The 26,370-nt window shown below is 42.3% G+C and overlaps 1 protein-coding gene and 1 long non-coding RNA gene across 3 annotated transcripts in view; one reads left to right on the top strand and one right to left on the bottom strand.

Annotated features, from left to right (window-relative positions):
- The window catches only part of Shisa9 (shisa family member 9), a 299,285-nt gene that overhangs the window by 151,909 nt on the left and 121,006 nt on the right, over nt 1–26,370 (top strand). The window lies entirely within an intron of this gene.
- On the bottom strand, nt 14,130–17,918 carry LOC118589391. Its single transcript, XR_004945666.1, has 3 exons — nt 17,725–17,918; nt 16,144–16,247; nt 14,130–14,642 (listed from the first exon to the last, which is right to left on the bottom strand). It is a non-coding gene; the product is annotated as an uncharacterized LOC118589391 (long non-coding RNA).

Here is a 26,370-nt window from a genome sequence, read left to right as displayed (position 1 = left end):
TCTTATTCTAACTGGTGGATGGATTCTACACCAATTCATTTCATCTTTAGTCAACTCAATGTTGGGGGTGAGGTGGAACTTGATAGTGGTCAGTAGAAGTTGGAGTGTATCAACACCTCTCAAAGACTTTAGGATTGATTAAGGGAATCCAGAAGGGTGAGTCTGACTAGCCTTCCTTAGAGGAGGCACAGCAGGGGTTAGAACTGAACTACAGACAAACCAGGTTTTGGAGTCATTTAACCTCTCTGAGGCTCATATTCCTCTTCTGTAACTCAGGGCTAAGAGAACACACTTCAGAGGATGGAGCCATGTGCAATGTCTAACCCAGTTTCTGGCACGCAACAGACAATCTATGCCATCAGGTATGACTGAAGTTTCAATGCCATCAGAGTATGCTTGAGGTTCCAGGATCTGAATTCCATTCAGCCTCTGCTTTCAACTGTGCGGAAAATGTAAGCTGGCTGTTTTCCAGAAAGAACTCGGGGTGCAGGGAGAGTACTTGGTGCAGTGTTTGAGCTCTTACTACACATTGTTTTTTTCTTGCCATCAGCATCCTGCATTGATAAACTAGAGGAGCATGGAGGAAAAGGTGGGTCATCAAAAACGACAACAGGAAACCCATTCCACTTTTCAGTGATTTGAAATGTGCAATTAGCAAATTATATTCCTTTACCCCCCAAAAGAGAGTTTTAACTAGAAAAGGCTGGCGTGCCAATCACAGCACTGCTTAGACAATGCATCTCTCCCTGAATACATACTTTTTCTATCGACAATGCTCACCCAGTCTGGTGGTGCTTGCATTCCTTTTGATTTGCTTAATTTTAATGAGACATGAGATCAACATCAGAAAAGCAATTTTAGAGGGCTCCGGTTCCTTGAAAAAATTCTGTTGTCATGACATCATTTGGTTTATACAAGGGAGAAACTTTCCTGGGGCCAAGGCCTTATGTAATACCAGCATTCATGTGTAGTGCTTAAAACAATATGTACAATGTTTTATAATAGTATACCTACACACACACACACACACACACACACACACACACACACACACAATCCTTAAAAATCCTAGGAAATGCCTTCTGGGAGAGCTAACTCTATACATTTGTGTGCATTGATACAGCAGAAACCAACTTTGCTTAACATGAAAGAAATGAGAATATATTGAATGTCTAAGAGAAGGGAAGGAGAAAGAATCAGAAGCCAGGGAGACTTGGTATGGTTAGCAGGACAACTGGCCAGTCTTCCTGACTTCACCCCTTGATGGGCTTCAGCCTTGGTCTCAGACTTGTTTCATTGGATAAAATTCTGGGAAGTATCCCTGGGGTTTGGACCCCATGTTTGTCACTTTGAGGAAAGGACTTAGGGTTTGGAAATGTCCCCCAAAGACCCTTTATTACAAGCTTGCAGTTTTAGAGAGAGAGGATTAGTGAGTGGAAATTGGGTAACTGGGCGACTGTCCTTGGGAATGCTGGTCTCTTCCTCCCCATCTTTGTTTCCCAGCTGCCAAGGAGCAAGCCATACTGCTCCACCATAAACTGCCAACATGATGTACTGAGCCAGCACAGGACCAGAGTGGCTGGGACAAAGGACTGTGGGACAGAAACTTGTGAGCCTGGGGACCTCTTTTATATTGTCTATCTCAGGTATTACACTATGGTGATAGGAGAGTGAGACTTGTGAATAGCAGTTTTATTAAGGGAGAGGATGGGTCTTAACAGTAGAACAGGTATAAGAAGAATGGGGGAGGGCATGCTGATATGTGGAAACTCATTTTCTGTAGCTGTCACTTACCAGAATGTCCAGTTAATAGTGGGCAGTGGTTAATTAACATTCAATTTAGTGCAAGTGATTGATAAGGCAAAGGTAGCTGTCAGTAGAGATATAAAATTGGCTGTGTAAGGAGGCGTATTAGTCATTTTTGAGTAGCTGTAAGAAAAGTGTCACAGGTGGAATGGCTTGAACAACATTTCTTTCTCACAGTATTGGAGACTGAAGGTCTCAAATCCTAGAAATAAAGATGTAGCAGATGCAGGGGCTAGAGAGGGCTCACTTCCTGCTTTGAAAATGGCTGCTGCTCTGTTGTATCCTCAAATGATCAATAGAATGATCATCACTCTCCTATCTCAGAAGGGCACTAATCTCATTTACATGGGCTCCATCCTCATGACCTAATTATCTCCCAAAGGTACTGCTTCCAGCATCATCATGGCTACAACCTGTGAATCTAGAGAAGAAGCTAAAATGTTCAGACTATAGCATTAAATTCTGGAGGACTGGGATATTAAAGACTTTCTTCAGTTTTATTTTATTTAATCCAGGCATTTCATATTGTAGCCAGGAATGGATACAGAATGGACCTTCAAGGGCCAAGCAGCTTAACAATTGGACTCTTCAGTTGGTTAGTACGGAGAACAGTTCTTTGTCCAGGCTGAAACCCAAAGCTGTGGGAAAGGACCAGTGAGCGTGGGGGGGAAGATGAGATGGGAAAGACAGCTTTACAGTACTTTTCATCATGGTGTAAACAGCTCAGGCAGGGCTGACTGGCCAGTTTGCTTGGGCAGTGTGACTCAGGCAAAGAAAAATGGCTTGAAATTGCATTTTGAATTACTTAGTAGAACATGAGGTGGGAACTTCCTGTCTGCAAGAGAAGATAGACTGTAGCAAAGCATAAGGCGTGGTTTTGATTCAGGGTGACCAGTCTCTGCATTCCACACCTCTCTCTGCTAATCCTGCATCAAGGACCCATAATGATCTTCCACATTATGATTCTCTATGGGTGGCTAGAACCTTGGATGGGACTGAGTCCTAAATATACTGTTTTTCCTGTACCTACAACACCCACAAGGAGGTTTCATTTATAAATTGGCAGTAGTAACTAATAATAAAACAGAAATTACAGAATACTATGACAAGTTTTATTTACTCCCTCCCTCCCCTCCTGTCAACTGCTGCATCACACTAAGCCTTGTTACTGACTTTAGGTAGGTGATACCAGAGCTATGGATAATGGAGGAACAAATGACTGTGTGACATGATCTCATCAGGACATCATAGTACTTATCCCCTGAGTGGAATACATTTCAGACCATTCCTACATCAATGTTTCTGTAGATACATTAGCAGGTGTGGTGGTTAGAAAGAAAATGGCCCCCAAAGGGAGTGGCACTATTAGGAAGTACAGCTTTATTGGAGTAGATATGGCCTAGTTGGAGAAAGTGTGTCACTGTGGAGGTGGGCTTTGAGGTCTTATATATGCTCAAGCCATGCCTAGTGTCTCAGTTCAATTCCTGATGCCTATAAGATATAGGACTCTCATGTACTTCTCCAGTACCATGTCTACCTGCACGCCACTATGTCCCACCATGATGATAATGGACTGAACCTGTGAACTGTAATTGAGTCTCTCCAATTAAATGCTTCCCTTTATAAGAGTTGCTGTGGTAATGGTGTCTCTTCACAGCAATAGAAACCCTAAGATAGAGGGAATAGCAAATGTGTGTATATGTCCGCACACACGCCAGCATACATGTGTGCACGTGTGAGTTTCAGTGATGATGGGAAGCATAATTTATTGCCCCTAATCCTGATTCAAGACTAATATGACAAGTGGAAACATGGGCTGCAATCGACATTTTACAATATTTTGCTATTTTTGAGAATTACCAATAACTCATTAGATAGCTGCCAAGGCAACAGAATGACAAGAAATCACCGCAGAGAAACTCCAAGAATTGAGTTGAGGGATCAAGGAATCTTGTGGGGACCAGCTCTTAGAAGCAGAGACAGTGAATTCCCTTGAGAATTAAAATAAAATAATTTAAAGTTTTTCTTATTGTTTAAAAGAAAACTTCTCAATCACTCTAGATTGAATAATTTATGTGATTTACTTGCAAAAGCAACAGAAAAACTGAGAGGTGCTTCTTAGTGTAGGCATGTCTTGATCAAGCAATTCAAAGACCTGATTACCTTTCATAAAGCTTTCTTTATATTCAGACACTTCTTGGTGGGTCATCACAGAGCCATGGTGTCTTTTTTCTGGTCTAAAGATGGATGGAACAATGGAAGAATTTCCATCTTCATCACACTCACTCAAGTTGTTCCCTCATTCCCCTCCCACCGATCTTAATCTTCTAAGAGATAAATGGCCATTGAATGCCCAGCCATTAATCAGACATTGATAACACTCCCTCCAAAGCATGAGGTACACTGTGGAATAAAGGGGAAACCAAGATAGCTCACATCACTATGGGAAACAAAATTAATGTATGTATGTTCTCACAATTCAGAGGTCATGATTTAATATGTGGTGCAAGATAATTCTTTATCCAGTGTAGTCCAGAGAAGCCAAGAGGTTGGACACCTCTGTCAGTGAGTGAATTAGATGAAGATGAGAAGTAGGTGTGAAGAATGTGTGTGTGCATATGTGTATATTGGGGTTAACAAAGTAAGATTTGTATTTTTATGTGTTGTTTTCTATGGCTCTGGGACCTCATGCTTGGTAGACAAGTACTCTGCCACTGAGATATATCCCAACCTAAATTTGCAGTTCTAGAAGTGTAATTATGGCTGTAGTGGTATGGAGGGATGAGCAGGCTTAGTAATGTGTCAGGCCTAACTGGCTCTTGCCTTTTGCCATCACATAGAGCTCCAGAATTAATCTCTAATGGTATAGAAAAGCATCATGGTAAATGTTCAACGAAGGAACTATAAGTTCTAGAAGATTCAGACTCATGTTGATAAAGGCTAGGGTCTGGAGCCGTGTGTGACTGGAACTGCAGCTGACACTCCAGGAACCTTTTGAAAGAACTGTCCACATGTCCCAGGGAGCTCCACTTGGCCAAAGTTCATGGTTAAGAAAAATCTGTAGAGAGAAACAAGAGAGCTAGATCTGTGTTCTGTGCTGGTATGTAAGTGGGACAGAGGTTTTACTGTGGGAGACTGAGGTATAAATTAATCTACAGCCAAGAGACAGCTGACCAGCAAGGCTCCTTTAACATCTACATCTATGGGTTCCTAGAACTGATGAAGAATGAAAGAATCTCTAATAAAGGCTAGAGCTAGGCTTGACATTGCAGACCTGTCACCCTAGCTACTTGGGAAGCTGAGGCAGGAGGATTGGATGTTTGGAAACAGCCTGGGCTACAGAAAGAGTTATGGCTAATTTAGTGAGACATTGTGTCAAATAAAAAGCAAAAAAAAAAAAATAATGAGGGCTGGGAGTATGTCTTAGTGGAATCCCTGGGTAGCAGATGCATTACTCTGTGTTCTATTCCCAGTACAGAGAAAAACAAACACCAACAAAATATTTACAGGCCGTGGGGCTGGAGATGTGCCGCCTCCACTCACTCACTGGGCAGTGCTGGCTTTGGTGCTTCCCCGCATCCCTGGGCCCCAGTATGTCAATCTGTGACGTGGGGATGGTGGTAATGGTCTTTGGGTGGGGTTGGCTCCATTATGCATGACCTGACAAATTTATTGTAAAACTATAATAGTAGTCAGCAGAATGCTGCTTAAGCTTTGGTGTCTCAGGGGAGAATGATACCTTGAATTTTGAGGAACCCCATAAAGGGGGAGATAGCTCATGAATATTAACTGCCATAGATTTCCAGACAAAGGCTTATAAGAACAGTTGACTGTTAAAATTCAAGGTAAGGTATGCACTTGTGGGAGACGAAGATAGGAATGGATACATCAAAGGAGGCCCAGAGAAAGCCATGTCTGGGGATGCTGGTCCTCTTGGCAAACATTGGGAGGCTGTTACTTCAGGGGAGTCCTGGTATATTTTTCCAGGAACTCAATTGTGCTTTGAGCATTTCCTAGGGAGTTGGATACTTTACTTTCTCAGCTCACTTAGCCCTGCCCTTCCTCTGTGCATCCTTAGCAGGACTTCTCTGCCACACTGCAGTACTGAGGGGGATATAAATAGTGCCAGGGCAAACTAGTTCACATGGAATTGTTGCTGACTCAAAGGTTCACTCCTCTGGCAGAAGGGGAGTGCCACAGGATTTAAAGAGGTGTGGTCTGCCCCCTTCTGTTTGTTCCCCCCCTCTGTCTGCTTTTCCCATCACTTTGCCCATCTCTGGGCTGTGTCCAGTCAAGAAGTGCTGTAATGAGAACTGTACAGACCAGTCTCCCATCTTCAGGATGACAGGGCCTGGCACCTTGGTACTTTTCCATTCTCTTTTGTTCTTTGCCATGACACCAGCAGAAGGGATTCTGGGGAAAAAATTATCACAAAACAGAAGACAAGTCCAAGTATGTCAGATTCCTCAAATATGCTCCTTCGATTTAAGATGAGGGTAGATGAGTTTATCCCTCTTTGGAATGCCATGGGACAGTTGATAACATGCATCCAAACTTCCTATGTTCTGAACATGACTTTAAAATAGACCATTAGACAAAATAAGCTAAGAAATAATTTAGTGCTAAATGTACCCATTCTTATAAAATCTGCTATTTTTGAGTTAAATGTTGAAGAAATTACTGAATTTGCATTTAATTATTTTTAATAGATCTTGTTTACAGATGACTAGGCAAAAATGAGAGAGAGAGAGAGAGAGAGAGAGAGAGAGAGAGAGAGAGAGAGAGAGAGAGAGAGAGAGAGAGAACACAACTAATTCATTTTGACTGCTTTGGTTCTAACTGTGCCTAAAATAAAAAACACACCCTGAATATTTTCTCAGAGTTGGAGGGGAAGCTGACTGTAATTCCTTTTTCTCTCAGTGTCCAGACCCTATTAAAAGAGATTTACATTTTGAAATTGAGGATGGACTATTTTCCCTAGTGAAGGACTTCTTTAGACCTGTCTCCTAATTGCCCCGTAGACTTGTTTTGGGTTTTTAATGAGAGATAAAGTATAAAATAATAAGACCATGTATTGATGTTCAAGCCAACCTGGGTTTTAATTTAAGTTTTATTTCTTATTAGCTTGGTGTCATTGGCAAGTCACTTAGCCTCTCTGAGTTCTGGTTAAAATGGAGACATTAATTTTACTGTGTAAGAGTGTTCTAAAATCAACAATAATGTATACACAACATAGGTAGTAGAGTCAGCACCTAGCACACAGTAGTCCTTGGTAAATACACACATCTTCTTCTTTAGATGTGATCCATCATTTTCTTCCTCCTTGGCAGAGCAAATGTGCTGGGTTCAGTGGTTTGTCAAGCACTTCCTGGCTAGGGAGAAGCACAGAACTTCTTGAGTGTCCAGACTTGCTGGCAACTTCCATGTGGAGCTTATTTCTAAGGAGGGTTCATTTTAATTCTATCACTGGGGGGATAGGCAGACCCATTAGCCAACACACAACTCAACTTCGTGCTTTCAAGCTAAGGTGATACACTTGGACTGATTAATTTCTACACTGGCTGAACCTGGTATTCAGTAAAGGTTGCATGTCTTAAATTAATGGAGAAGGAACTTGGATTTCTAAGTGTGGTATATCCAACATCCAATCACACTGATATCCTAAGCTGATGAAGAGGATTTGATGAGAGATTTCCTCTCAGTGTAAGCCTAGCTCACAGCATGTACTCAGTGCACTGTGCTGTGCATTGTGAAGACTGAAGATAATAAACCCTTAGGGAGCTTGCAATGAGAAGGTACACAATCAAGCTAATAGGCATCTATTGTGTTAATTATTCCTCTGCTTGATGTAACCAAATATCCTACAAGAAGCAATTTAGGGGAAGAGACGTTTATTTATTTTGGCTCACAGTTCATGAGAACATAGTCTGTAATGGTGGGGAGGCATGCTGACAGAAGCTTAAGGCAGATGGTCACATGGCATCTGTATTCAGACAGCAATGAACATTGGTGCTCAGATCTCTATCTCCTTTTTATTTAGTCTTAGACATCATTCAATGGAATGGTGCTATTCACATTTAGGGTAGGTCTTCCCACCTCAATTAACTAAATGTAGAAAGATCCTTAGAGACAAGTTCAGAGATTTGTCATCAAGGTGATTCTAACACCAGCATCTACCATGGTCCCAGGAAGTAGATAGGGGTTTTCAAGGAGTTCTGAGAGAGGCTGTTTAATATATGTGGGTCTCTTGGGAATCCTGGATGAGACCTAAGCTGCATATTTAAAAATGTAGAAGATAGGGATATGCTCTGGGCAGAAAACATGTTGGACAAGAGTTGGAATCACCCACTTGGTGGTCTTATAGACTCCCAAATCAAGTCAAGGTATAGTTCATGTTGGAAATCTACTCCCCAGAGTGCTACTACTATATGTGGATTCCCTCACTTGCTCAGTTTCATCCTTCCTGCATGTTCCATGAGGACTGAAAACTTGACTTGATCCTATATATTTGCATGTGCTGAACCTTCCATCTGGAATTTTCTTTCTTAGAATGTTTTTATGGATAGATGAATTCATCCTTTCATGGCACCTGCTCAAAGGGGCTAGCCTGTTACATTCTGTTGCTATTTTCAGTGCTGATGATGGGATCAAAAGACAAGTACTCCACCACTGAGCTACACCCCTAGTCAGTCCTTTGACATCTCTTTTAAAGTGAACACTCTTCCGTACATTGTACTTTTATACTATTATATTTTTATTTGGACAAAATTCATGCCCTGGTCTCTTAAAATAGAAGTTCAGGTATATAAAGGTAGGCACTGAGTCTGTCTTATGGTATTATGCACTGTAAACACTGGAGAAGTGTTTATTAAATGTCATGTGTACAAAGAAAATGATGAGTGTATGAATCTCTATTGAGAATTCCATCCTGTGTAGTTAGAGAGCTTCTCTCCAGGTTCTACCAATCGCCAGCAGTCCCACAACCCATGTATAAAATAATCATACAGACACTTACATTATTTAAACTGCTTGGCCATTAGCTCATGCCTACCATTGTCTAGCTCTTACTTTTGTATTTAGCCCATTTCTGTTAGTCTATACTTTGCCACATGGCTTGTGGCTTACCGGTGTCTTTACATGTTGCTTGTCATGGCGACGGCTGGCAGTGTCTCCTCCCAGCCTTCCTCTTCCCAGCCTTCTCCTCTTCCTTGTCCCGCCTACACTATCCTTCCTGCCTGGCTACTGGCCAATCAGCACTTTATTTATACAGAGTGATATCCACAGCAATCCTGGTCCTTGGAGACTATCAAAATTATATTGTAAGAAACTGAGGCCCAAGGTGGGGAAAGGAGTTTCACAAATCACAAAGGAGTTTGCATTAGGTCTGGTCTTGAGCCCAAGATTCTTGACCACTTGGCCAATACAATTGCTTGTGCTGGACCAAACATGCTATGGGATGGGTCACCAGGTGGTGGTACTATGTGATCACACAATCTTTAAAATCATTAATTTGGGGGTATCCTTCCTACATAGAGTACAATTTAGAATGAGTGAGTGGGAAAGAGTTTTAGAAAAGGGTACAATGGAACATCTTGCTAGAGTTTATGCTACTTCCTTGGGCTGTACTTGGCCAATGGGGAGAACCTTGTGACCGTTTGTGTCAGAGCTGAGTCTGATAGTGATGTCCTTTTCCTTCTAACACTAGTACATGATGTGGCAATTGTAATCAGTACTGAATTGTTAATATGTGTGAGCCATGATGCTTACTGCCCTCACAGAGTCTTTTTCAATAATCATAAATTCAGAAGGATTGCTAGCACCTGTTTTATAAGGAAAATAAGGCTCCCAGAGTTGAAACTATCTATCTAAGGTTTTAAACCAGTGTTGTTTGGGTTCAAAGCACAGACTTTTAATGTTGATGTTGAAAGATTATGTAAATATGGTTCAAATTTCAGTCTGTGATACTTAGAAGCTGTGTGGCCTTGGGTGAAGGACAAGTCTGAACCTTGGTTTCTTCTTCTATAGAAAGGGAGTGGAAATATGCTCCTTTGCTGTGAGCATGGGGTTTAGACACAATGTATTTAAAGAGCTGAGTAGATTCCCAACATCTAACTGGTGTCCATGAAGGCCAGCTAATGGTTACTGGTCTTTAATTCTAATTCAGGATTAGCTTCCCTGAGTTGCTGTAGTCCCATTCTAAAGTCTCAGAAACTCAAAGAGTTACCATTTTTCTCTGACTGGCTAATTCTTTCTAATGATTTCTCTTTTATTTTATAAAATTTAGGACTGGAGAGATGGCTTAGTGGTTAAGAGCTAAGAAGACCCAGGTTCTACTCCCAGAACCCATGAGATGGTGCTTAATGGTTTGCAACTTCTGTTTCAGGGAACCAGATGCCCTCTTCTGGCCTCTATGGGTACCAGTCACACAAGTGGTGCAGACACGCTGGCAGGCAAAACACCCAATATATAAAAAGTAAGAATAAAACTTTTAAAAATAAACATTTGAGTCTTATCCATTGCAAGGAAAGAGAAAGGATGGATTTTCTCTTTGGGAAACACATGAACTGTATCAAATCTCTAGCTGCAAAGGAAGAAGTGTGGAGAAAATGCCACCTGGAATTAACCCAAAGGACTTGACTACTTCTGGGAGTTGCTCAGTGCCAGAAGTCCACTCATTCTTCACTGTGGAACAGCTGTGAGTTCTGTTACAATCGGACTTTGGAAACAGAACTCAGCCTTGAATTAGGTGCAAATGCAAGGAGGATGGCAGCTCTGGAAGTAGGTGTACTTCCGGCTCTCAGTGTTGCTCAGTCCCTCTTCAGCACGGAGGTTTTGATCAGCATCCTTTTCATCAGTTCCTTCATTTGCAAAATAGGATTGTAGGGTAGGCTACTGCCCTTGATCTTGGTTACCCATCATAATTCTTTGGAAAGACTTTGTTGTTGAAGATATTGCACTTGTTGGCTGTAGGACATAGACAGATCAGTCTCAAACCAACTAGCAAGTATCTCCCCTGCTGGCTAGCTTTCCTAATGCTCAAAGGCTATTTAGGCTGCTGGGGGAGAAAAGACACTGATCTTATCCCATGATGGACTCTGCACACTAAAATACTGACCTACCAGGCAAGACTTGCACACTAGTGCAATGTTGGCACAGCTGTTATGTAGTACTTAACTGCTTTATGATTAGATTTGAGCTAGTTCCACAGGAGGAAATTTCATATGTGGTACTGTAATCTTGGTCAAAAGCCCATGACTGGGGATGTCATAGGTCTTAGAATAGAATCTATTATTGTTATTTTGCTAAATGATCATGTTGTCAAATTCCCTTCTAAATATCTGAGTTTATATTACATAGACATAGTCTTCTCTCAGCCTTGGACAGGGGAGCTTACATTTGTGGTGGGCATCACTCAATGCAGAGATGCATGACTGGTCAAAGTGCTGAGAACAAAATACTGTTTGTCTCTAAATGGGGCATCTGTATCAGCTCCTCACCCTGCCAAGGCTCGGGGAGCACTTGAGGAAGAGGAGGAAGGGAGGATGTAAGAGCTGGAAGATGGGGAGAAGTGCCGAGAAGTGCTGTCTTCTAGACATGGCTTGGCCATCACACTCATAAACCCTGTAGCATCTGTGGTTATCTCTACAAGATCAAGCCAGCCAAAATTCTGGCTTAGATGGGGAAGGTGCTCTTCAGGCTCCACCCCTTCCTGAGGAGATATTGGCAGGTGTTAGCCACTGGGGGTGGAGAGACATTCTTTTATAAAGTTGTGGCTACTGATAGGCTCCCATGATGATGCAGGGGATGGCCCTGCACCAAGGAACATATGGGCAGAGCTAACTCGACTTAGTGAGCTGTCAAAACAAAAGGAAGAAGATGGAGGGTGAGAGAGGGGTGTGTTGAGGGGAAGGGATATAGGGGCTGTTAGAGTGAAATAAAGATGGATATGATCAAATTTCAGTATTTATACCCTGAAATTCTCAAGAATAAAGAAAAATTGTTTTAAAAATAGCTTAACTGTAAGTAATAAAGAGCTAGATACAGTGGCACAGGCTTGTTACTCCAACTTCCAGGAAGCTGAGGAAGGGAGCTGGCAAGTTCAAGGCCCACCTGGGCAGCAGAATGGGTTCAAGGCTAACCTGGGTAACTTAACAAGACCCCATTTCAAATTAGAGTCAAAACAGCTGGTAGAGCATGTATGTTCATACCCCAGCACACAGAAAAGAAGGTACACAGAGGAATAAATACCAGTTAAAGTTATGTATATGTAGGGAGCTATTATGAAAAACTGCTGAGTCTGTCCAGAAAATGCTTATGCAAGGCTCAAGGGCTGAAAAATATTATTCTAGACCTGCAGTTGGCAATCACTGGTCTTCAGGCCAAATCCAGCTGCCACCTGTTCCTATAAATAATCGTTACTGGAACATATCCACATCCATTCATTAATGTGTCATCTATGGTTGATTTGCTCTTACAGTTAGGGAGCTGAGTAACTGTGACAGAGACTGTGTTCCACAACCCTCTAATATTTACTATCTGTCTGAAATCCTGATGATGCCAGTGATGAGAAATAGGAAAAAAACCTTATACACATTTCTCTGTCCTTGTGGGACACTCTGGAAGCAGGAAATCAAAGATAGATAAAGTAAATATATTGTTTATGTGTATGTATGCATGTGGTGTATGTGTGCACGTGTGGTGTGTATATACCTGTGTGATATATGTATGTATATGTATGTGTATGTGTGTGCATTAGTGTGTGTGTGTATGTGTGTGTGTGTGTAATGTATGTGTGGTATGTATATGCGTGTTGTGCATGTGTAGTGTATGTATGTGTATGTGTGGTGTATGTGTGTGTGTTCTGGGTATTGAACCAAGCACTCTACCATTGGAACAACCCTTTTTATGTTTATTTTGAGACAGGGTCTTGCTAAGCCACCCAGGCTGGTCTTCAACTCTCTGTTTCGTCCTGACAGACCGTGAGCTCATGACTGTTCTGCCTTAGTCTCCTGAGTAGCTTGAATAACAAGCTCTAATGTATCTTAATTATACATACTAATGGGTTTCATTATGACATCTCTCTCTCTCTCTCTCTCTCTCTCTCTCTCTCTCTCTCTCACACACACACACACACACACACACACACACAGGATGCATTTTGATCACATTCACTCCTCTATTACAGTCTTTTATTTTCCTCTTACCAAGAATTCCTCTCTCAGTTATTGGATGAGAGTTCTAGCTCGACTGGTAGGGTGTTTGGCCATCTGATCCCCAGACTAGGTCAGATCAGGCTTTCTCTCGACCATTGACAGCAGTCTACAGAGGATGTATCATTGTGGATTTAAGGGGACCTCTCCAGCACTCTGCCTATTCCTGTTCTCATGTGGTCATCATTTATCATGGTCTGTTATTCCTTGTTCTCTCTTTCTGTTCTTGATCCAGCTGGAATCTCCTGCTCCCCTAAGCTTTCTTTCCCTCAAACCTTGCCCTTCATTATTCCCACTGTCATCCAGGTTGTTCATGTAGATCTCCTCCATTTCTCTGTCATTGGGTGATCCCTGTGTTTTCCCTAGGGTCCTGTTTTCTAGGTAGCCTCCCTGGAGTTGTGTAGCAGTCTAGTCATCTTTGTTTTACATCTACTATCCTCCTATAAGTGAGTACATACCATGTTCATCCTTCTGAGTCTGGGTTACCTCACTCAGGATGATTTTTTTCTGGATCCATTCATTTGCCTGCAAACCTCATGATGTCATTCTTTTTCTCTGCTGAGTAGTACTCCATTGTGTGTATGTACCATATTTTCTTTATCCATTCTTCAGTTGAAGGGCGGATCCTCAGCCAGGCCCCAGGTGGAGCTCCAGGAGTCCAATTGTCGAGAAAGAGGAGGGACTATAAGAGTGTGAATTGTTGAGACCAAGAGTGGAAAAGCACAGGGACAAATAGCCAAACAAATGGAAGCACATGAATTATGAACCAAAGGCTGTGGAGCCCCCAGCTGGAGCAGGCCCTCTGGATAAGTGAGACAATTGAATAGCTTGAACTGTTTGGGAGGCACCCAGGCTGTGGGACCAGGACCTGTCCTTAATGCATGAGCTGGGTGTTTGGAACCTTGGGCTTACACAGGACACTTTGCTCAGCCTGGAAGGAGGGGACTGGACCTGCCTGTACTGAATCCACCAGGTTTAAATGAACCCCCAGGGGAGTCTTTGCCCTGGAGGAGATGGGAATGGAGGGGAGGGGCTTGGAGAGAAGATGGGGGGCGGGGGTGGGAGGGGGAGGACAGGGGAATCCATGGCTGATGTGTAAAATTAAACCACAAATATAATAAATTAAAAAAATAAAATAAACTTAAAAAAAAAAGAATTCCTCTCTCATTTCTAACCAGCCCTGTCTACTCTCATGTTTACTTTTGTGTCCCCAGTATGTTTTATTAGGGTGGCTTTCAAGAGTATGAGTGAGAGGTTATATCCAGAAGCATGGAGAACTTACCAGTGACTACACAGCTAAAAAAATAATTTTTACCCTCTCCTGGTAACCACCAAATACCTATAGAACCTTCGAGAGGGAGGAGCCCCATAAGTCTTCCTGCTTCCATGTATTATACAAATAAATTGTATAGGAGTGAAGCATGATGGGGAATAATAAATGTATAGCAAAGGCAAGGGTAGGCTGGGGAAGGCTGTGGTCGTGACTGTGCAGGCTAACGCGGTGACTTCAGTCTTGAGTTGAGAAACTGGGAGTATGTCCAGAGATGAGTCCTCCAGGCAGAGGAAACTGTACAAAGATCTTGAGGCAGACACATGCTTGATGCAGTCTAGATGCAGTAAGGGGGCCTGGCATGAGGAAGAATAAGAGAGAGGGGCAGTAGGTTGAGGATCCCTATCTGATCCTGGACCTGGTGGCACTGTCATTGTTTTTGTGACATGGTTTATCTGTAGCCCAGAATGGCCCCAGACTCACAGCTCCTCCTGATTCAGCCTACTGAGTGTTGGGATTCCAGGCCTGAGCCACCACAGCTGTCTTGGTGGCACTTCTGAATGAGCTGAAAGTCACTAGTTAGTGTGACTATGATGTGACACAGGATCACACTTTATATTGCACAGGGCCTCTGGGGCTTCTGGGAGATGTCTAAAATTTAATATCTCAGAGAGTTTCCATATGAATCTCTGAGCCATCCATCCTTGCCTGTTTCCCTTCATAATTTCAACAGGGCCAAGAATCCAGACACCAACAGAGGCCTAGCTGGGTGAGACGCAGCAGGAAGCTGTGGGGACAGAGTAAAATAAAGAACACGCTGTCCTCTAAGAGATGCTTGTCTCCAGCTGCAGCAGGTTGTTGCTATAAGGGGGAGGGGGTGGTGAGATCAGTGTCACTAGAGCTGAAAACATCTCTAGAAAGTAAGAGATGGGGGTTTTAATTTAACGTCTTTAACATGCTGGCCTGTAATTCAGCCTGCATGTTTTAAATAGCATGCAAAACAAATGTACCCTGACTTTTCAACAAATATATTCTTAGTTTACTGAATTTAAGAATCTGGTGTTCACTCACATGTGTATATATGCATATGTATACTTATATGTGTGCATACACAAGAACCTGTGCTCCAACTGAGACCTGGCATTAGAAAATCATTTCTAGTAACTTGAACAGATAAGTGGTGACTTGAACTAGAACACACTTAGAAGGACTCTATAGTTCTGTGCAGACCCTCAAGGGGTATAAATATGACATACTGGAATTTGACTCTGCATGTCTCTTTTGGTCTCTGTTGCCTAGAGGGTAACTTTAAAGCACCATGTTGGTCTCTTTTGGCTACTGTGATACCAGAATGTTGGCTTATGGACTCAGAGGTTTTGCTCTGTGGTCTGTTGGCTCCATTGCTCTTGGATAGAGGTACTTCGAAACATCATGGTGCAGGATCAAGGGATGGAGAAAGTAGAAACCATGAAGGGGGGAGAGTGGAGAAAGGATCCAGGGACAAGATCTACAAGGCATGCCTCCAGCGACATAACACACTTCCTATTATCAGACCCTACCTCCTAACAGTCCATTCAGCTATGAACTCATTGATGGATCCATCCAATCACCTTTAGAGATAGTGTCATCAGCTGGAGACTAAAGCCTTTATCACATTAAGTGGGACACTCCATATCCAACCATGACATCACAATTGACTTATATTTGGAGTCTGACAACTGTCCAAAAGACTGAGCAGTTTAGGACTTAACAGTGCCTTCTCCAAGTCACACACTAGGGGACAGGGCAATACAGATGTCCTGAACACCAGACATCCACACTGTGCCTCTGTGAGTGGCCCTGCTTGAGAGTTCATACCTGAGTCAGATGGTGAGGCATTTGTCTTTCATGCTTGACTTTTTTCATCTGGCATAATGTCCTCCAGGTTCACCATGTCACCGGGGATTATCAGGATGATGTGCCTGAAAAAGGACCAAATTTCAGTTATGTGAGAGGAATGAGTCCTGGATGTGCTGTAACTGGTCATGCCCCCTGCAGTCTGATGTACTAGAGACAGTAAACATTAAGTCTTAGCCCAAAGAAAGTGGTGACTGTCAGGTGATGGACATGTGAATTACTTTTTTTTTTTTTTTGCATTGGTCATTTCACAATCTGAGTGTATATTGAAATATCAAGTTATACCATTTAAATATGTATAATTTTTATTTACTAATTATAACTCAATAAGGTTAGACTAAAAAAAGCTAATCCAAACAAACAAAAACCTAACAGAAACATGGCTAGTGCTAATTCATAAATTTGAATCACTCAGGGCAATCTGGACAGTCACTGTGTTTTTCATGGGTTATATTATATATAAAATATGTCATCATATCATATAATACATACACACATGTATATATGCTTTTTGTGTGTGCCCATGTGTTCATGTGTTGCAGTTGCACATGTGTGCACATACATGTAAAGACTAAATTCTTTGGCTGTTCTCACCTTTCACTGACCTGATTGTCAAAAACAGGGTATCTCATAGGCCTGGAGTGCATCAAGTGGGATAGACTGGCTGGCTGGTGGGTCTGCCTGTCTCTGCCTCCCCAGTGCTGGCTACAGGAACTTGCTATCACACCTCACTTATTCTATGTGGGTTTTAAGAAAAAGATAAAAAGAGAACTGAGAGTTAATCAGTTTGATAACTCAGGTTCTTGTGTTTGCAAAGCAAGCACTCTACCTTTTGCCTACCATCTCCCAGCCTCATATATAGACAAATAAAATGTCTTAATGAGTTGCTGCCTTTTAAAATTCATAAGCTTTCACTTGGCTTCTTTGGGTATATATTCAGAAACAAGATGATGGGTCATGTAGTAATTCTATTTTATTTTCTTAAAGGAAGCTCCATACTACTTTCCAACATCTGTGCAGTTGCCGCTGCCTCAGACAGTCTGTCAGGCCCTTCCCCAAACCCTCACCAACGCTAATCATCCCTTTTTCCGTAAGAGCTGTTCCAAAACTTGGGAAGTGCTCTGTACAATCATCATTTTTTTTCAGTTAAAAATTAATAAGGAAACACTAAGAGGAGGGGAAAACAGGATTTCTTCCTAATTTCCAGACTTGACCCACAAGGAGATGCTGGCCACCCCAGGCCCCAATTCCTGTGAGTGTTGGGAATTGCTGCTCCCTTAGTGAGCCTGGAGTCTGCCTCAGCGTCTCCCTGCCAGGTCCACTTCACTCATTGCACCCCCTTCCTGTCCTTCTCCTCCTTTAGCTTTTGAGTTTGGATCTGTTTAGGGTGGAGCTCCAAGTCTGCAGCAAAGCTCTTCTTGTCTCAGAAGATCCATGCTTGACCCCAGGACTCAGAAGACTGAGTCCATCCTGATCAAAGGCTAGCTGCAACTCCCCTGCTTGGTGTTGCCCTTCCCAAACCATTGATCCATAGCTCAATACCTGGGCTTGGAGCAGAGCTGCTTGGAGGAGGAGTTCCCAGCAGGTTGAGGGCAGACCTCCTGATAAGGTCCTGGGGTTGATGGACTTCACGTCCACCAGGCATGTCTGTCCTCATCTCCTGGTCCTGGTCTCAGTGGCTGTGGGAGCTGCTGCTTCTGTGAAATACTGGGATACAAGAAAGAGGACAGATTTTCCCTCTGTTCTTCTGATGCCCTAATGTAGCTTTCTTGGGCAACTTGGTCACATGACAAAGTCAAGCTCACAGCTGGGACTCTGGAAGCATTTCAGCCATGGTGTCAGAATTGATTTTCTTCCTTTTGTCCTCTCCCGGACTCCCTGCAACTCACCCGTTTCTCCACCACTGGGATGCCTCACTGCTTCCTCTTTATGTGTGGATATAACTCAGTCTTTGTGAGTTGTATTGCCTCTGTTAATTCCCAGTCATGTGGCATCCAACACAGTCACTGCTGGGGCCCAGAGTAATAAATTGCTCATTTCAAATTGCTCATTCAAATCCCAGATTTTCATTTCTCTCTCTCTCTCTCTCTCTCTCTCTCTCTCTCTCTCTCTCTCTCTCTCCTTTCCTTTTCCTTTTCCATCCTTCCTTCTTTCCTTCCGTTCGTTCCTCCCTCCCTCCCTCCCCTCCCTCCCTCCCTCCCTTCCTTCCTTTCTTCCTTCCTTCCTTCCTTCCTTTTACACATACCAAGTGTGGCATACATACATCATGGGAACCATCAAAACAGCAATCACCTCCACAAAAGAAAACCTCAAGAGATGGAAAGACTCACTGACAGTAAAACATGTAAATAAAATTGTATCTGTACAGAAAAGATTACATAAATTAAATTGAATAAATAAAGCCAGAATATGACATGATTAATATGAACATAGTAAATTACATAACATAATAATGAAAAAGATTATTTATTATCATATACATGAGAGATATTTTTAGGTTAACATATTTTAAAATACAAAATAAATATTTCCAGAATGAAAAGATCACTAATATCACACCCTAATCATAATGTAGCAAGTTCAGAAATTGAAAAATAAAATAAACAAATCAAGTGAGTTCTTGGAAGTCCATGTCCGCTGTATGTCACAAATCTGCAACTCTTCATCACCATCTCATTGACTTTTAGATACTTTGCTTCAAATTTAGCCCCATGTGTTTTTGTCATGTGCTTCCTTTTCCTCACAGTTCTATTTATTTACATTTAGACCAACTCATGTGTCAATTGGTTTCCATATATTGCTGGATATACCTAGCTGCCCAATAATTGCTGTCCCAACCCTACAATGAGACTCAAATTCCATATGGTAAAAAGTGAACTATAAATGAAAGCTAATAGTATGTATTTTGCAAAAGAAAAACATTCAGTTCATTATACCGTGTTTGGGCAAATGAATAGGAAAAGCGCACACATTATAAAGTGTAAGGGATGCTGTAAAGATCCCTGCTAGCGACATGAAGGGTTTAAATGAGATAGATGTTGTCAGTTCACAGTTACCTCGTGTCAAGTAGTCAGAGTATCAGGCTACTGGGTTCTGCACTCATGTGGTGTAGAGTAAGGCTTTGAGGTGGGTCACAGGAACGTTTAATAGCAGGGCTTGGGTGGGATGGAGATGGTGCAACAGCTTTGAGAAACAGTTTGGCAGTTTCTGAAAATGTTAAATATAAACTTACTATGCAAACCAGCATTTTTTTCCTCCCAGGAATCTACCCAAGAGAAATGAAAACATATGTTCACACAAAGACATATCCATGAATATTCATACAAACATTATTCTTAATAACTCCAAAGGAGAAACTATGTAAATTCCAATCAAGCAGTTAGTGGATAAATGAAATATGGTATATCCATATAGTGGAATATAATTCAGCAATAAAAAAGGTTATGGGATAATAATGCTTGATGTAATATGGGAGACTCTCAAAAACAGTATTCTAAGTGAAGGGAGTTAGATGTGTAGACTGCACAATTATATTCTGAATTCTCCATAAGAGACAGCTATGGAGTTACAGAAGGAAGGTTAGTGGTTGTCTTGTCTGGAAATGGAAATGAAGATTATCATCAAACAGATGTGAAGGAACTTCTTGATACTTTGAAAGTGTTCTGAAACAGAAAGATGATGGTGACCAGAACCCTATAGCAATGTTTAGGTTTTGTTTATTTATTAAAATATACAAATATATTTTTCAGTTAGTGGATTAATAGTTGCTATATAGATTGTTTCCTAATAATGCTGTTTTGGGAGGAAAATGTGTGAGTTTGGGCCTCAGATGACTTTAATTTGAACTCTTATCCTGTTGCTCACCACCTGCACCAACATGCACGACCTTTCTCTCTTGAGTCCACACATTGGGCATAGATACTGCTTCAAGGATTATTGCAAAGCTTTGAATTGACTAAATCATGAATAATATTTAGCATCAACAAAATACAGAATTAATGCAATTAAGATGCATTAAAATGAGCATTTCCATGCTATGTGCTCACTGAAAGTTTATTTCTGTAGTTGTTTTCCTGACTGCTAAGCCATCCTTTATATTACATATATTTGGAAGCATTCCATGGAATTGTGGCTAACAAGGCAATTGGTTTTGTTGATCTTGGAGAGTATTTCTGAATGTGCATCAAGTCAGTAGGTTGAGGGTGTCTAAGATGGGAGGAGACACAGTATTGTCATGACAATTTGCACTTTTAGTTCTATGTGAGTCCTTGCTAACATCTTTTCAGTCCACCATCCTCATTTGCCCCTGTTCACCACCCACAGCCCTACCCTTCTCTGCAGGCTCCTGGGCTCCTGCTTCCTATTTTTGCAAAGCTTCTTGTACAGAGGCTTAGAAAGTCAGGGGAGGGGCAGGATATCCCCGTGGGCCTTCCTGAAGCTGTCCAATTAGACTAGTACAGGGAGACTCCAGAGCAGGAGGGAGGGCTGGGCTCCTGCCAGTGTGATGGCTGCAACTCTAAGGAGAGAGAAAATAGAGTGAAGAAAGGGAGCTAAACTTTCCAAACAGCCAGTTTCATTCTGGGCCTGGCAGTTACTTGGCTGTCACGAGGAATCAGCCTTGCGTGCAGGGAGAGCTGCCAGGAGCAGAGAAACTCCATCCTTCCCTTGTGCTGACAGAGAACTCTGGCTTGGGGTACAGAGCTTCAAGGCTAGAAAACTAGGAACTGGAATGAACTACACAGTCTGGCATGATATGTTGGTAATTAAAAAAAATGTTTTTAATTCCTTGAGAATTTCATACAAGGTCTTTTGATTGTCATGGTCTGGTCTCTGTCCTAGACACCTTTTATACCTGCATTTTAACTGCACCTAGGATTGATCCTTTGCGTCTCTTATTCTTCTGCCTCTGTTTCTGTCCCTGCAGCCCGTCCCTTGTCTTTTTTGTGCAAGCAGAGATGAAACCCATGGCTCAAGGTCACACAGATGGGGAGCTCCACATCTGGAGTAAGAACTAAGGACACATCATTCAAGAGCTCAAGTTCTTGACTATTAAGCTCTCCGTCTTCCATATTTTTCTGGAATTTTCCAGAATGTCAGCACATGACTTTGCATTGAATTGGAATTGCATATTGGCACACATAACTTTCTCCTTTGTGTGATGTGAAGATCTTCCACTTTTCATCTCTGGGCTTTCCCTGCCCAGCACAGAACCTGATGCAAATTTGGTGATGCTTAAGTTTTGGTGTAGAGTTCACTACCCCCACTTCTTAGCTCAGTGGCTTTGGGAGAGCAAACTAGAGGTTTCTAAACCACAGTTTCCTTATTAGAGGGTAAAACCCCCCTACTCAGGGTGTTTGTGAAGATTTGGTAAGGTGATATGTGTTAGTGTTTGCTGTATACCCACCCAGTCTATAGACCCAACTGTATTCATTCTTGATGGATACAATAATATGAAGTTGATTTTAACTAGTTCCAAGGACAGCACTATGACTGACTTGAATGGTCAATCAGAATGCAGAATTACCTAGGCTACAGGGATTGATTCAGAGGTTACTGTGTGACCTGGATGGGCCAACTCATACTTTCTCTGGGATTTCAGTGAGAAATACCAGGAAGAGGGACACTGCATTCTTCTGAGATGATGGCTTTAACAGCCATATGCACAGTAGCTTGTTGTTGCCATCAGACAGGAGAGGACTTTCCTCAGAATGAAGAGACTTAGAAAAAAAGGTAAGAGAAGCAGAATGGACAGAGAGTTCTGATTGTATTGCTTCAGCATCTAGATCATGCTTGGATTCTATAACAGCCACAGAAAACAAAAGAGTTTTTTTTTCATTATTTTACTCATTCATTCACTTTTCCTTTTTAAAGATAGGATCTTATGTCACCGGGGCTGGCCTACAACCCTCTATGTAGCCAAGAATGACCTTGAACTTCTGATCCTATCTCTACCTCCTGCATGCTGGGATTGCAGCCATACACCACGTGCCCATTTTGATGTGGTTCTGGGGGCAGGGTGAATCCAGAGTTTTATGTGCTAGGCAAGCACTCTGTTAACTGAGCTACAGTTCTAGCTTGCTGCTTGTGAGTAACATTTCTATTTTATATAGGTATTTAAAAATGGCAGGTTTTATCTTTGTTTAAACGTTCAATGAGAGGAAATGGATGAATAACATATACTCATATAAAGACAAGATCTGGGAGATCTCTTCTGGCCTCTGTGGGTACTAGGGACACAGGCAAAACATCCATAAACTATCAATGAATCAGTAAATAACATTGCAACAATCTGGAAATCAAGGTAAAGAAAAGTAAGCAGGTCTAGAATTCACAGGGTGTAAAGTATGTCAGGAAATTGAGGAAGATGCCTCCCACCCCTCCACAGCCCTGCTCCTCATCCCTGTCCTTCTGGGATACTGGATTGTCTCCTCTGAGAGCTTGTCTTCTAGGTTGGTGATTTGTCTTCTTCCAGTGTGTTTGGTTTACCAAGCTTAGGTTCTGCATAGATGGAAATGACCACATTTCTGAGATGACTTATTGAACATTTGAGATCAGTGTTCTTAATGACCTACAAAGAAGTGAGTGCAAGGGCTTATAGTCATGGACAAAGGCAGAGCTGGAAGAGCCTCAGGTGAGCTTCATTTCAGCTCTCAAGTATGGTAGCTGGCCACCCCAGACTTCCCACAGTATGCATAGGATGCTTCAGCATAGCAGCCACCTGCTCCTTTTCTGACTTTTATGCTCATTCATATACACAGGGCTTCTACTCACACAAACTTCTCCCTATTATGTCTGAGATTTCTTGTGGCAGGTCTAATGTATGTTTGGTTTTTGTCAACTGCACTAACTGTTAGGATCCTGCCCTCACGCTTCCAGGTTCTGGCATCTTACATCATCAGGGGGTCACCCACAGCGTGATCACACAATCCCCACCTTAAAAAGCTGGACATGGACACCCACACTCTTTTCTGTGCCCCCCCACCCCTCTGCTCCTACCATCTTCCTTCTCTCCAGGCCTGGCTTCTTTCTAATAAAGCTCTTTCTAACTCTGGTAGTTGTGGCCATGGCCCGTGACTTTTCCACTGGTAACCAGCACCACCAACCAGTGCTGTTTTACTATCACTAACCTCACAGTATCCACTATATTTAAAAATCACAAAGCAATGAAATGCTTGGAGTCTGGAAGCACATTATTGAGATTGAGCACTTTTCTTGTAGGAGTGCTATAATGGAGGTTGCTGAGAAGATTGACCAAGTAGGTTGGGGCCAGGTCATCAGGAATCTTAACAGCCATGTGAATTCATTAGAGGCCATGGTCTGGATGGCTAAATTCAAGGCCAGTAGACAATTTGAGAAACTAAAGGATGGCAGTAGAAAAGGATGTGTGGTCCAGTATAGACCATAATGGGAAGGGGAACTGAGTTAAAGTCTTATTGAGAATGATAAAAGCCCTAATTGCAGCCAACACCACTGAAGTTAGTAGGTTGGATTTTATGGTTTTTAAAGGGACTAAGCTTGGCAGTTGTGGTCTTATAATGTCCTATTTTGTTAAATTCACACTTTCAGTCAAGTAATACTTATGGAACACATGTCATCTGCCAAACATTGTGATAAAGAGAGAAATCCCTGGATGCTTTAGTGTGTATCTTTTTTCTTTTTCACGAGAAATGCTTGTGTCATATGTTAACATGGTGATCAGAGCTGTGATTTTAATCTCCATTGGATTCAGAGACACTTAGGAGATTAGTAATGCACACTCCCAGGAGTGTCTGGAAGAGTGTCTTCAAAGATAATCACATCCTGAGGAGGCTGACATTATGTGGATGCAACTAGACCATTGGGAGATTGTAGAGTTGTGGAAGGTGGAGGAAGAGTGTTGCTGAAGGCATACCTGGAAGGCAGTAGCCTGCTCTGCCACCTCCCTGTACTCTCCCTGGCTGACATGAGATGAGATGTTTCCTGCACTGCACGCTCCACCTGCCATGATATTATCATCTTATCTCAGGCTGAGAGCAAAGGGTTGGCTAACCTTGGATCAAAACTACAAAACCGTGAGTTGACATAAGTCTTACTTGCCTCTCCTTTCACATTTTCACAGCAATGGAAAACTAACAAGAGACAGAAAAGAAGTAGTTTAGGAAAAGGGAAGGTAGGAGAGGGATGTTGTCAAGTATAGTAGGCTAAGACAGTCTCTGAGAAAGAAGCCATTGTTCACTCAATACACAATAGCATCTACTTCCTAACTGCCAGGAAATGTTGCTAATGTGATTCTGAATGGGACAAAACATCTCATAGGATTCAGAAAGCAGATTATGACAGAGAAAAATGGCTTTTTGCCTTTAGGGAAATCTTGACTTTGGTCCAGTATTTATTTATTTGATCAGAAAACCTCACATCATGACTAGTTATATTTTTGGTTATGAGCCTAGCTTTTAAGGGCTGATCCATCTCTCCAGGCCCATGACTGATTATAAGACAAGTGAATGTCCTGACCCTGGTAGATGTGCCTTCCTTCGGTGTCATGGTTTGAATCTGAAATGTCCCTTTGACTTCTGTCTTTACATGCTTGGCTTCCACCTGATGGTGTGGTTTTAGTAAGGAATGGACCCCTTGGAGTTGGGGTCTTGTTGGAGGAATTGGGTAATTTCAGGGCAGTTCCTTTAGGGCTAAGCTGTACCCACCCACTTCCTGTACTGTTATCTGTTTACTGGCCTGCCATGATGAGAGGTCCTCCCACAGACTCTCTCCACCATGCCTTCCCCACCATGGTGCATCATCTAAGTAAATGCTCTTTTTTTTTTTTTTTTTGGTTTTGTTTTTTTGGTTTTTCGAGAAGGATTTCTCTGTGTAGCTTTGTGTCTTTCCTGGATCTTGCTCTGTAGACCAGGCTGGCCTCAAACTCACAAAGATCCGCCTGCCTCTGCCTCCCGAGTGCTGGGATTAAAGCCGTGCGCCACCACCACCCGGCTGTAAATCCTCTTCTTTAACTGGTTCCTTTCAGGAACTTTGTCACACAATACCAAAGTAACCAGTGTACCAGATATTGTGGAGGATAGGAATTTGCCATGTTCTTCCTGAACGACTACTTCTTCTTCTCCTTCCTCTTCCTCTTCTTCTGTTTTTGTTTGGTTCCTCCCAAGTGCTGGGATTAAAGGCATATGCCACCATCTCCTGGTGTAGTATTCTTAATAAAACCTTCTAGAGTGTTCTGAGCAGAGTCCCCAGAACAGGTACATACTAATTCAGGGTGTATGACTTGGCTATGTGGATGCCATGACGCAGTTGTTTAGTTCTTACCACCACTCACCATTCCTTCCTTGCCACTGCCCTACTCATGCTCAAGGGTAGATGTTTCATACTCACACAACTCGTTTGCTTAGAAAAACCTGGATACATGTGCAGGTCGCGCGCGCACACACACACACACACACACACACACACACACACACACACACAGAGAGAGAGAGAGAGAGAGAGAGAGAGAGAGAGGATCACATCCATGCATATGTCTGTAACTCCCTTGTTGGGAAGCAAACACAAGAGAATCAATGGAGCTTTTTGCTCATTGCCATCATAGCTCTAGGTTCAGAGAGAGAGAGACCCTGTCTCCAGGGAATAGGTAGAGAGTGATGGAGCAGAATACCCAGCACCTTCTTCTGGCCTTCACACGTGCCTGGGTGTGTGCTCCTGCATACACATATGTGAGTACATTACATTGCATAACACAGTATAGCGCGCGCGCGTGCGCGCGCGCACACACACACACACACACACACACACACACACACACACACGTGCGCGTACCCAATGAAAAGAGCCTCAAATGTCTACCAGTGGGTGAAGATGGTAGGGTGTTCATATAATGGAATATTGTTCAGGAATAAAAGAAAGGTCCCATACATGTCCTTGTGTAGGCACATGTTTTCATTGCAAGGGTAGGTATCTGGTTGAAGAATGTTTGTATAACATACTATGGTTATATTAAACTGAAAAAGGAGCAAGTTTATGCTGTGTTAGAACATCCTTTGGAGCTGGGCATTGGTGGGGCGTGCCTGCTGTCTTAGTTGGAGACTGAGAACGGACAATGTAAGTTGAGAGCAGCCTGGGCTATATAGTAATTTCAAGGTAGCCTGGGATATAGACTGGCCCTATCTTGAAAACAAGACAAAAATACCACACAAGTCCTCC

Source organism: Onychomys torridus, chromosome 8 (assembly GCF_903995425.1).
Source record: "Onychomys torridus chromosome 8, mOncTor1.1, whole genome shotgun sequence".
NCBI classification, from domain to species: Eukaryota; Metazoa; Chordata; class Mammalia; order Rodentia; family Cricetidae; genus Onychomys; species Onychomys torridus.
Note: the sequence above shows the minus strand (reverse complement) of the source record. Positions and strands in the feature narration are given on the sequence as shown.